General features: G+C 37.7%; 1 long non-coding RNA gene across 2 annotated transcripts; it reads left to right on the plus strand.

The window, feature by feature from the left end:
- Nucleotides 1-563: 563 nt before the first annotated feature.
- LOC103920563 lies at nt 564-9321 on the plus strand. 2 transcript variants are annotated; one of them, XR_663801.1, is made up of 5 exons: nt 564-709; nt 1641-1798; nt 4098-4174; nt 5232-5294; nt 9049-9321. It is a non-coding gene; the product is annotated as an uncharacterized LOC103920563 (long non-coding RNA). The 2 variants fall into 2 exon arrangements; XR_663802.1 differs by lacking the exon at nt 4098-4174.
- Nucleotides 9322-10763: the final 1442 nt, after the last annotated feature.

Consider the following 10763-nt stretch of genomic DNA (forward strand, 5'->3'; position numbering starts at 1 on the left):
AGGAGCAGCAGCAGCACCGCCGGAGGGCGAAGGAGGAGAGGCAGCTTCTCAGCCCCGGTTTTTAAAAATTGCGCAAGGTGCCCGGTGCCCATGGGAAATCGCTCTGCTTTCACCGGGCCTCCTAATTTTACGGCGTTTTCGTCTTTCTCCGACGAGCAGGGGCGAGGGGGAGGCCGGCATCTTCTCAGATCCCGCTTCGGTCCGGCCTCTCACAAGGGGAGTGGGAAAGTGGCACTGCCCCGCTCCGAGAGAAGGGACTTCAGGCTTTGATGCTGGCGATGCTCTGGAAGATGAGATAGTTTGGAAAACTACAGGGGTCCCAGGGAAAGCTCAGAGGAATTTGGGAAAGGAGGAAGTACTGTGGAAGGGAATACACTGAAGGGAGTGGAGGTCGAGACAGGGGGGCCCTGCTGCGGGCTGGTGACGCCCGAGATGATCAAAAGCATTGGGTCATTCTGAGCCCTGGTCTCAAGTGAGGTTTCTAAGGCATTGTCTCGTCTTTGGTTTCAAAGGGGGCGGGAGGAATTACGTGAGATGTGGGGAGACAGAGGGTGGGAAAAGTAGGCTGCTTCTGGTGTTTTGAAGAATTAAAAGTACACAGGTGTCAGGACTTGTAGCAGCTTGGCTAATCAGTTTTCCATTGAGGAGAGGAATGAGGAACACCAGAGATCAGTATCAGAAAATGGATGATATTCACACTTCTGGAACAGTAAGTTCATGTTTGCCAAATGATCAGGCAAAAGGCATAGTGTTTGTGGATTTTGGGCTAGTGGATATGAAAACCTGAAGATCTAGGGTGGTTGTTAACAATAAAAACAGCAATTTAGGTAACTTGGTGACATTTACAATAATAATTTAATCTGGAGTGGTTTAAGCATTGGGACTTTTGCGAAATGCAGCTGAGAGGCATGAAGTTTTGAGCTTTAGCCAAAGTTTGAGTACTGGTGGAACAGGATTTCTAAGTAAAAGCCCTGAGAAATGAAGTACACAAAAATGTAGCTGGTAAGAGGCCAGGAGCGAGTATTACTCTGTTGGGGGCAGAATTAGTTAATACCTGCAGCACACAATGGTTGTAGATGGCAACAACTGAGGTGGAGATAATTGTAAACATAAGGGGGAGAGTTTCTGCTAGGCTATGACTGAGAAATAATTCTGTCTTTTGTTAGTTGGGCTGAGGGATTCAAGTAGTCATACAAATTGCCATACTGTTACTGCTGTAACTGATGCCCCCTTGCATGAGAGAAATGGAGGGGAGGAGAAACAAATAAATTCCATTTTTACACTGAAATATGCCTTGCCCTCAGATAGTGACCTTAAATAATTTTTGCTGGCTTTGAGTATTTTATCTATTAAGAATTTTTAGATAGATGGAATAAGTGTGTATAATTCCTTGCCTATTGTATGTATGAGGGTTTCCTGTTTTTCATTCTCCCTCTTTCCATCATGTCCTAGATCTTCTCATGCATGACCAACTCATACTCGTTACCTGTCAGACAAGGTGCACTTAATCAGTATTCACTCAGGACAGAATTTATGGCCATATTTTGCTCATTTAATTTTAAGGGAATTTTCTGATAATCTTTTTTCCTGTAAATTACTATGTTATGCTTGAACTGGTACCACTTTTTTTCCATTTACAGTGGACATGGACATCCAATTAGGAAGGTCATTCTGCCATCTTCTCTCAGAGCTGAAAAGAAGCTTCAGCATTCAGGCCTAGCAGAAAATTCTACTCAAGCATGTACGATTCTCCAACTCTACTCTAACTCCTGTCATCCATGATCAAACCAGAAGCGAGGTACATATTTTCTATTGCAGTATCTAACTTCTGCATCTTGATGTGAAAGATATTTATTGTCACATTATTTTAAATTTGAGATGTGCATAATTTCATTTGAGCGTAAGTTAATATTCTCAAAAGACATAGCTTAAGTATTACATGACAGACCCGTCAAAGCTCTCTATAAATTAGCTGAGTTCAAAACCCATGTAGAGCACTTCTTAATTGAAGCACAGTGAACATCCTTTCACCCTTGTAAAACAATGGGTTGTGTAGGCTAATGTGCCCCCAAAACTTCATTATTCTGTAAAAGTTTGGGATTTTTTTTCTGTCTCTGCAGATTTAAGCATTATTTATTCTTTCAATACTCTGTTGTTTTTTCATGATCATTCAAATAAAGAAAATCTGAACTAGGTGGAAGACTCTAGTTTGTCTTCATTCTGTGCTGCTGGTGAAAGTTATAACATTCAGATGCCTAACAGAAAAATCTGTATTCAAGACTGCCATTTTTTAGCTAAATTTGAAATTCGCTACTAGGGATAATTATGGTTAAGTATTGAGACTTAACTGTTACCATATTGAAAAGAAAATCAGATATGCACAGCAATTTATAATGAAAACTATTCCAAATAAAGATGATGTCATAGATATTGAGTAGTTATTTAGGTAGGTAGGTGTATTTAATTTCTCATTTATGTAGAAAAAAGTTGCTCTTTAGACTAAAACAGCATTTCGACTTTCCTAAAAATGGCATTAGCTTAAAAGTAGAGTAGTGCAAATTGCATTCCTTGAATGTAAACCTGTCAACATAGGACTAACAAATAATGCATAATTTACATTTTTGCACATCTCAGTTTAGTTAATGAAAACCATTTACGTATCATTGCATTTAAGTTGGCTTGATTTGAGACAGTTTCAACTTTATGTTCTGTGTCTTTGAATAACTGTTTTAAAATATTTTCAAATGCTACAGAAAATATATACAAAACAAGTATTTTTCTTGAAAATGTATTTTTAGAGATAGATGCCATTGTGGTAATTGAATAAAGTTCAAACTTGTAAAATTTTTGATGGAGCTTTAGCTGACAGTGTTTAAAATATTTTTGATGTTCTACAATACAGTGTAATTTTAATAAAGTATAACAGTATAATGCTTTGTTGGATTTCTTAAGGTTTGGATTTCTTAAGTATTATCCATACCAAGTAAGAATTTCTTTACTTGCTTGTTTAGCTATGGAAAGCTAATGGAAGGAGAAGGATATGAGAGACCTACACTTTAGCTGTATTTCTAATTAGTTATTTCACATTGTGGTGCATTCATTTGAATGTTGACACAACTTTTTAGAAAATATTCACAACTTACTATCATTTTGAAACAGTGATCATTTTCTGATTCTGCTCTTTTCTGTAGTTAATGAAACCAGATTTTTCTGGTAATTTTTCATTCTATCTTTCCTTTTTGGCCTTGGCTTTTGTGTTAGATGAGTGAAAAAGACACTCTGTGCAAATTCATAAAAACAAATCTTAATGTAGCTGTTTTAATTATGGAAATTTACTGTTCTGTGGGTTACCTGCCCTTTGTTTTCCCTACTGACAAACATCTGAAGGAGTGTTCTGAATGTCAGCACTTAACTTCTTCAACCACATTTGTTATAACTAGTATCTAGCTATATAGAGGTTCAGTCAGCTTGAGAAAAAATAATCAAGAAGTAATTGATGGTGGCCCTGAGATCTAAACAATCAGAATTCCTTCTTTATTGGAAGTTTCTTCTGCCTGAGTTTTTCAACTGATGCTTTTTGAAGGCCATAAAATTAAATAAAAAAAGTAAAACAGGATATAATGTTGGGTCTGCACGTAGTCCAGAAAGCCCACGTAAAAAATACCCCAATAGAGAAGTAAAATAGATGAACCAATGTAGAATATGTTAAATCAAAATACTCTGGAAATGTAAATAGATAACCTGATCCATAAAGTTAAGGTTAAATTTCTGTTTAAAGCATAGACCCTCTCTATATATTCAGATGAATTGGCTTGAGTGGGATGATACAAAGGTCTGGGTAAGTAGTACTTGATATTACATCACAGGCAGACAAAAAGCTAAGACAAAAATTGAAAGTAATTTTTTAAAATAACTGTGAGAAATGTTGAAAGTATAAATTTCTAATCCGGCAAATAATTTCAGCTGTTAGTGGTTCAACTAAATAAAATAATTGTGAAAGGTGTAATATTGCCAATTCTTGCATATTTAATGGATTTTTTTTCTCTTGCATATTTTTCCTTATTGAAAATATCCATCATCTTCCACTATACCAATAGTGTGGTGCTCAGCTGCCGGCTGCGGTTAAACCACGGCACCAATGAAGCAGGAACAAAAAGTTGTCCTCAAAAAGATGGTAAGACCAGAGTTTTCAGAGTTAATGGTAGTTGCTGTTTCTTCTTCTTTTCTTATTCTCATCAGAGGGACAATACATAGCCGATGTAGCACAGTCATTAGAAACTAAAAATGTTGGAGCTGAAGAACTTCAGCTGAAGAACTGGACAAAGAGTGTAACCAAGAGCAGCCATAAGTCGGATGAGAAGAATCCATTGTTTCCTGAACTTAGTCCAACGTTTAGACTGATACGGAAATCAGAAGCTGCTGCTTTCCTTCTATTCCACAAAATTAAAAAAAATAGTGTCTTCATATGAAACTACACTGAATGCCCATATGCTTTTAATTTATGTTTAAAACTTACAGCTTCTGGTGAGTCTTTGTGTAACATCCTGTTTCTCATTCGTTTTACATGTAACTAATTTTCCACGATCTTAGACTTCCTTCCCCTAATCTAATCTCATTCTGCTCTTTTGTTTCATCTTTAATTATCAAGCATTTTAAAATAATAGTTGATTTACTATGTCTGTTTTGTATGCCTTCTCATATTGATATCTTCCTGCTATTCTTGCCTTCATACAGTATATGCATTGAGCTCTTTCTTTGTCTTTTTAATTTTTCTTTTCATTGCCGCCTTTTTCCTTTATTTTTGGTGGATTTTCTTTCTCGACAAACTTTGACTGGTCGGTTTTACAGGTGTAGAACACAAAAACCATGTGCTACATAAGTAGCAGTTACAGTTTTCAGATACTGTCCTCTGCTCCCTACAGTAGATATCACTTCTGGCAATTGGATACAGTGAGCACTGTATCGTATGTGGTCACTGGTGTAGCCTGTTTCAGGAAGAGGGCTCTGAAATGGAGAAGTGCTGCAGTGGCTTTCTCCTCTCTTGCAGACCTGGTCTTCCCACATTAACATCTTGTCTCAGAGAAAAAAATACTGTACTATTAAGAAAATTGTAAGTAACTCAAAGGGAAAAGTAATGAAATAACTGCTGGAAAGCAGTTTCTCTTGCCCTTCATGTCTAGCCTGCCTATCATACTTTCAAAATGTTTTATTTTTGCGTTCTTTGCTCCCAGATATGGACTGTACCTTCTGTGGCTCTCATCCAAGAGCCATCATGTAATTTCCAAAGATTTATAGTAAGTAGTGTTCCAAGTTCCCAGGAAGGGAACTGGATCAGCCCCCACAGAGCACCAAACCCCAAGCTGAGTCCATTCAGTTGCGCATACGGCACCAACCCACTCATAGTTAAGCTGTAATGGACTAGTCTGACTGCACGGTCACAGACCTCATTGTAACCCCCAGTTCTGATGAGTAGCAAAACATCAAGCTGGCTTTGTAGGCTGTTGATGTGGACTTCTGAAACTGGAATGCAGCTACACTGCTTTCAGGTGTGGCCTGGCTCTGGAAGTAGTTTAGTCACATTTGTATGGTGGTGTTTGGACAGGTGAGACTTAAAAGATTTCACCTGTAAGACTGGTAAGATCTACATATGCAAGCTCTAGTGTCTCTGCATCTTTGGCCTTGTTAATCTGGAATTTGGGTAAACAAACCCAGCATAACTGTCTCAGATAAAAGTGGTTATGTGCTGATCAAGCGTTAGATCAGAATAACGTCTCCCAAAAGCGCCAGAGCTAGCTGATTGAAAAAGGCATCTTTCAAAGGAGTAAATCATCGTTTACTCCAGGCCATGCCTATGTGCCAGGTTACTTCATAGAGTATTCCTACTGGTCTTTAAGACTTGCCACTTTAATTTTCTTTTAGTAGTGCACACTCTGTCCCTCTCCCGTGCCCTTCAGAGAGGCAGTTGGTACTGTAACCTTGCTAAGGCATTTGTAATTTTTAGGAATAGAGATTTTCATTGCTGTAGATTTTGAAATACACTCTTCTTGGACATGGATTGCATTAAGCAATTGAACAGTGAACATGCTGCAGATCACGATCGTGCTTCTCTGAAGCACACAGAATCAGTTCCAAATAAAATGTGTTGGGGTTTGAGTCACATACGTTTATTTGGGATGTCTGTAATCTATCCGTGCATCCCAGCTCTCATGCCCCGTTTAAGTGATCACAACTCTTAACCTGCTTTATCAGGGAAATGTGATAAAATCATAGCAGAAATGTCATCTTTTGTTGCCCTGAGTAAGCAGGAATAGCAGTGATAATTACCAAAAGTGATATACCTGCATATGTCTGCTTAGGAGCGTGCAGGAGGCTTTTTTTCCTTTGCCATTAAATCCTCTGCTAGGGTGGTAGTAGCACGCTCAGGCCCCCTGGAGCTGTCATGTTGGGAGTGCTCCTGGCTGCAGGCAAAGGGTGGCACAGAGCCAGAAGTGTTATTTTAGCAGCCAGAACATAAGTTATGCTCAGTTCATATTTTAAAACATTGAAAGCACATGCTAGAAAAAAATACATATGTTTTAACTTGAAGATGAAAATGACTGAAATGAAATGAAAAATAAAATAAAATGGAATCTGTGGCCATTGGTCTCAAGGATGTGTCTCTCATGATCAGCTGTCTGGCCTTCTTCAGATTACTTTTCCAATTCATTGCTCATGCCTTCGTGTTTTTTTCTTCTGTTAAGAACAAGCCTGAGGTCATAGCAACAGAAGGGTTCCAGTGGCCTGTAGTCACTGATAAGTATATAACCAAATGTTGTTCATAAACATAACAAACTGATCACATCTAGATAATAGTTGACATACTATAAAATAAAATCTAGTCATGCAATCGTAAGTTAAAAAAATCTTTTGGAATTTGGTACCAACACAAGTGTTTGTCTTTTAGATTTCATGTCTAGAAGTAGCCTATTCATCTGTAATGATATTTTACAAATAATAGAGTATATTAAGCCATTCTTTTTCAAAAGGTTATGGATACCTATTTTCAATACTTCTTTTTTCCATGACCCATGATGGGAAAAGAAATGTCTTCCTTCAGTGTTTCTGCTTTCATCTATTTGTAACTTGTCTCAGAGGTATATTAGGATACAAAATGAATGTGGCAGCAGAAAGTGTCATATATTATCACCTCTGTCCTACTCATTGATTGTAAACTGCAAGCACGAGACATTCTCCATGGAAATATGTTGATTTGTCTCTGGCTGTAACTGACAGTGAATCAACAACAGACTCTTTGTGTCATCCTTCGCTTAAATCAATAGGGTGTTTTGCTAAATTTGTAATGCTATTTTCTTTAGAAGCAACACAGTCCTTCGAACTGAGAAAAATTATATGCCACCATGATTAATAGTTTGAAGCCAAACAGCCTATGAGTTTCCCTTGTATGAGTCATGTTAAAAGGAAGTTACCGTATTTATATCTTAAATAATAGCAAAATTTTATTCTGAAATTAATAAATGTTGGGAATTTGCCTATAATTTTGCTTAATTTTGTTAATCAAACATGGAACAATATGTAATTTAATTTATATGAATTAACATTTAACTTGTAGAGCCTCTCTTTTGTGTATGGGCTGATAATACACTATCATTAGTCCTCTTACTTTCATTAGTTATCTGGCCTATGTGCAATAATTTCAGAAGCTTTTAAGACCAACCATCTACTTAGAGTGACAATCTATTAGGTACCTATTTCTTACATGCTGCTTTTATCTTTAAGTAGGAAAGATGAGGAAAGCTATCTGCATGTTGTAAACATGTCAAAAATCCAAATGTCTCTAGTTTCATTTCTAACACATTAAATATTTCGGCAAAGTGAGAAGGTTAACTTTTTTTTTTCCCCCTAAGAGAATTTAATCTCTTAATCAATAGGACTGAGTTGTTATAGACATTAATTTAGTCTTGTTTTGGACTGTATAAAACCATCCTTTACCAACAGGCTACCAAAAAGACAAGGAAACAATCTTTTCTTCTATAGAGATTATTAAAATTAATGTGCTTTTTATTTTTTAAGTTCACAGGATACAATATTCTACATTTTAAGTATTTTTTATGAGAAACGGAGAAAGAATACATTAGATCCAACAGACGTACCAAAGATTTGTGCTTAATATTCAGCATGCATGTTGCTTTTTAAAGGTCTTCTAACAGAACATAATCTTTTCTTTTAGCCTCATCCAAACTCCCGATGGTTTCCAAAAAACCAATTGATATTTTTCTCCAAATTTGGCAGAGGTTTTACACCTATTTTTTTGCTTGGTTTTGCTTTTTGGATGATGCAGTTGACTATTGTTAATTCTTTGATATATGTGCAGATGGCTGGGGCAGTAAAAGCAAAACTTCATAACTGTGAGGAGCACATTATTTATTAAGTTACGTGAAACTAGATTGCTAAGAGAGATGTGAAGGATCTCTGGAACAGATCTGTTCTCAACCAATTAGAGTGCTTTCCTAGAAACCCTCCTCCATGGTTGTACATCATACCTTTAGGTATATAGTAGAAGAAATTAAATGGCCTGAACATTCTCCCGTTTTATTCTTCTGACTCTTGGAGCAATGGTGAGAAAGGTAAAAATTACGAGAGGTTAGCTAGGTAAGATACCGCCACTGAAATTAATTAATTGAATATGGCTATGGGAAACAATATGCATATGAGTGAACTATGTGGCAGTAGCAAGCATTGGGTTAGTTTCACAACTTTACGGCATGTAAAGCTAGTTAGGAGAAGATTAAGGAAGAGTGAAGGAAAGAAGATGGATAAAAGGGCAGGGCAGGAAACAAAGGATGAGAGAGAGTGAAGAAAAAGGGTATATGACATGAAACTGGGATCTCAGAAGTTACAGAAGGTTGCAGAAAATAGCTAATGAGAATAGTGCAAAACAAAGCTCAAGGTTATAACTTTCTTTTTTCTTTTTGACTACACAAATCTCTCTCTGGCCATTTCTGCAGCTGTTTTCACTAGCACTAACTGCAACATATTTTCTGCCTTCAGCTATTCTCGTACAAAGCCATATAGATTGAAGCACAGCTAGACCCTAGCATCTGCATCATGGAGGAAGTGTCACTAGCACGTTTTGGAAAGGTTCTGAGAAGCAAGAGTGGCTGAAGAAGGAAAAGAAAGAAAAAAGATAATAAAGGTAAATCTTGTAAGTGAAGCATGCTGATAGTGAGAGTGGTAGACTTGGGCTCCTCCACGCATACCTATTTGCGTGATATGCTGAGTGCTTTCGGGTGCCTCACTTCTAAGAGAGATTCACTTTTGACAGAAACGGCGGCCACTGAGTACCAGGGAGCAGCAAGTGCAGGACTCTAAGGTTAAAGGTTAACCAGGAGCTGAGAGGAGCCACAGCACAGGATGAGCAGTGCCCTCATTGCCAGGGCACAGTCCAATAGCACGTGAGCTGGATAATCAATGCAAGGTGGTCACAGCAACAGATCCTAGGGACCATAAGGCGACAACAAGCCAGATCTAAGGTGAATCCAGGAAGTCCGAACAACAATGCAGGGATGGGGGTGGTAGATACACCTGCAGCGTAGAGTAACCTGAGGCTAAATGGATTTTCTGGGGCCATGGGTAGGGGTTGTGTGTGGAGGTCCCAGGTGGGGCTCATCAGAGCCATTACAGCCTATTGGCGCACTCAACCCTGACATTGAGCTTTTCAACTGATCAAGTCCAAATGGAGCTCTTCCATGACATAACTTGGCAGGTCAAACTTTGCAGTGAATACATGAATGTAGGGTATAATAACCAGATTTAAGATTGTACTGACCAGTCATGTTTCAGGTACACCAAGTTAAAAAGCTTCTGATTGTTTCAGATGACCTTAGGCAGGCATTAGGTCTCTTGTAGAAATTATATGGCAAACTGTTGTGATAAGAAATAGGTTTGTGATCGTTCCCATTTGTTTTATTTGGCTTAATGCATATACCTTAATGTGCAAGACAAGGACAAGTAAGCAGACCAGTGCTTGTGTTAAGCCTCGAGTACATGCTGAAGGCCAATGTTTTCCCCTTGCTGCATATTGGTAATAGTGGAAGATCTTGTTAAAGCCAACTCATTCTTGTGTGCAACCACAGGACTGAGCATTTTGTACTCCAGAAGATCTGAGTAAGCGCCCAAGTCTCCACCCTTCAAATCATGTGAAAGATTGTTTCATCTTGATTCCTGGCAGTTCTCAATTTTCTACTAACCCAAAGAAATAAAAAAATAAATAATCAAATATTTGGCAATAAAACAACTATAAATCTTCATAGGGATTTTATGCCTTTAACTGTTTTACTCAATCTCTACCTTTTCATACAATTACGTGAAAAGAAAAAAAATCCATTGAAGAAAACCCAGGTATGAGAGAGGAAGATTTATTTGATTGGGTTTTTTAGTGTGACAGTTACTCTGCTAAAGTCTGCAGCTTCTCAAGTAAAATAACAGCCTGAAATCAATGGGGTTTCATGAAGTGTGAGGGTATACCTACATGGCATTTCTTCTTGTGTTTGTGTTGAGCCTTTCAGTGGCAAGAAAGTCTTCACTGGACTCTGAAATAGAAAAGTATAAATGTATGCTGCTAACATTATGCTATACATTATAGCAATGGCAGAATCTGATCCTGGAACAATTAAAATCTCAGTATATTAAAGAAAAATAATACAATTATTTATTTTATGTGCTAAGTTTGCCTCTGTATGACTTAATACCCTGCTACTGAAGCA

Source organism: Pygoscelis adeliae, unplaced genomic scaffold (assembly GCF_000699105.1).
Source record: "Pygoscelis adeliae isolate BGI_AS28 unplaced genomic scaffold, ASM69910v1 Scaffold367, whole genome shotgun sequence".
Taxonomy (NCBI): domain Eukaryota; kingdom Metazoa; phylum Chordata; class Aves; order Sphenisciformes; family Spheniscidae; genus Pygoscelis; species Pygoscelis adeliae.